We start from the raw sequence: 2500 nt of genomic DNA on the forward strand, positions 1-2500 counted from the left end.
CTAAGGTTCTTCCTCCCAGAGATCGTCACTATCTGGACGTACATTAATTTGTACCTCATTAGCGCACGCTTTTGTAGAGAGCATATCAAGACGTGAAGTGTTTTTGGAGGTCGAGTGCGCTGCTTACCAAACTTTGAACGCGGTAACTTGTACTCGGCACCGACATGGACACTTCCAAACCCAAGGAATGAGTTGTGAGTTTTTACTAAGAAACAGGTAATTGGCACGTTACCTATAATTCTTGATATGTGCGGGGAGTTCCTTAAGGTTCTTCCTCCCAGAGATCGTCACTATCTGGGACGTACATTAATTTGTACCTGCATAGGCGCACGCTTTTGTAGAGAGCATATCAAGACGTGAAGTGTTTGTTGGAGGTTGAGTGCGCTGCTTACCAAACTTTGAACGCGGTAACTTGTACTCGGCACCGACATGGACACTTCCAAACCCAAGGAATGAGTTGTGAGTTTTACTAAGAGCAACAGGTAATGGGCAGCGTTACCTATAAGTCTTGATATGTGCGGGGAGTTCCTTAAGGTTCTTCCTCCCAGAGATCGTCACTATCTGGGACGTACATTAATTTGTACCTACATAGCGCACGCTTTTGTAGAGAGCATATCAAGACGTGAAGTGTTATGTTGGAGGTCGAGTGCGCTGCTTACCAAACTTTGAACGCGGTAACTTGTACTCGGCACCGACATGGACACTTCCAAACCCAAGGAATGAGTTGTGAGTTTTACTAAGAGCAACAGGTAATTGGCAGCGTTACCTATAATTCTTGATATGTGCGGGGAGTTCCTTAAGGTTCTTCCTCCCAGAGATCGTCACTATCTGGGACGTACATTAATTTGTACCTACATAGGCACACGCTTTTGTAGAGAGCATATCAAGACGTGAAGTGTTATGTTGGAGGTCGAGTGCGCTGCTTACCAAACTTTGAACGCGGTAACTTGTACTCGGCACCGACATGGACACTTCCAAACCCAAGGAATGAGTTGTGAGTTTTACTAAGAGAAACAGGTAATTGGCAGCGTTACCTATAATTCTTGATATGTGCGGGGAGTTCCTTAAGGTTCTTCCTCCCAGAGATCGTCACTATCTGGGACGTACATTAATTTGTACCTACATAGCCACACGCTTTTGTAGAGAGCATATCAAGACGTGAAGGGTTATGTTGGAGGTCGAGTGCGCTGCTTACCAAACTTTGAACGCGGTAACTTGTACTCGGCACCGACATGGACACTTCCAAACCCAAGGAATGAGTTGTGAGTTTTACTAAGAGAAATAGGTGATTGGCCGTTACTATAAGTCTTGATATGTGCGGGGAGTTCCTTAAGGTTCTTCCTCCCAGAGATCGTCACTATCTGGGACGTACATTAATTTGTACCTGCATTAGCGCACGCTTTTGTAGAGAGCATATCAAGACGTGAAGGTTATGTTGGAGGTCGAGTGCGCTGCTTACCAAACTTTGAACGCGGTAACTTGTACTCGGCACCGACATGGACACTTCCAAACCCAAGGAATGAGTTGTGAGTTTTACTAAGAGAAACAGGTAATTGGCAGCGTTACCTATAATTCTTGATATGTGCGGGGAGTTCCTTAAGGTTCTTCCTCCCAGAGATCGTCACTATCTGGGACGTACATTAATTTGTACCTACATAGCACACGCTTTTGTAGAGAGCATATCAAGACGTGAAGGGTTATGTTGGAGGTCGAGTGCGCTGCTTACCAAACTTTGAACGCGGTAACTTGTACTCGGCACCGACATGGACACTTCCAAACCCAAGGAATGAGTTGTGAGTTTTACTAAGAGAAACAGGTGATTGGCAGCGTTACCTATAAGTCTTGATATGTGCGGGGAGTTCCTTAAGGTTCTTCCTCCCAGAGATCGTCACTATCTGGGACGTACATTAATTTGTACCTACATAGGCGCACGCTTTTGTAGAGAGCATATCAAGACGTGAAGGGTTATGTTGGAGGTTGAGTGCGCTGCTTACCAAACTTTGAACGCGGTAACTTGTACTCGGCACCGACATGGACACTTCCAAACCCAAGGAATGAGTTGTGAGTTTTACTAAGAGAAACAGGTAATTGGCAGCGTTACCTATAATTCTTGATATGTGCGGGGAGTTCCTTAAGGTTCTTCCTCCCAGAGATCGTCACTATCTGGGACGTACATTAATTTGTACCTACATAGGCACACGCTTTTGTAGAGAGCATATCAAGACGTGAAGTGTTATGTTGGAGGTCGAGTGCGCTGCTTACCAAACTTTGAACGCGGTAACTTGTACTCGGCACCGACATGGACACTTCCAAACCCAAGGAATGAGTTGTGAGTTTTACTAAGAGAAATAGGTGATTGGCCGTTCTCACCTATAAGTCTTGATATGTGCGGGGAGTTCCTTAAGGTTCTTCCTCCCAGAGATCGTCACTATCTGGGACGTACATTAATTTGTACCTACATTGGCGCACGCTTTTGTAGAGAGCATATCAAGACGTGAAG

The sequence above is a fragment of the Anopheles merus genome, unplaced genomic scaffold (genome assembly GCF_017562075.2).
Source record: "Anopheles merus strain MAF unplaced genomic scaffold, AmerM5.1 LNR4001031, whole genome shotgun sequence".
Taxonomy (NCBI): Eukaryota; Metazoa; Arthropoda; class Insecta; order Diptera; family Culicidae; genus Anopheles; species Anopheles merus.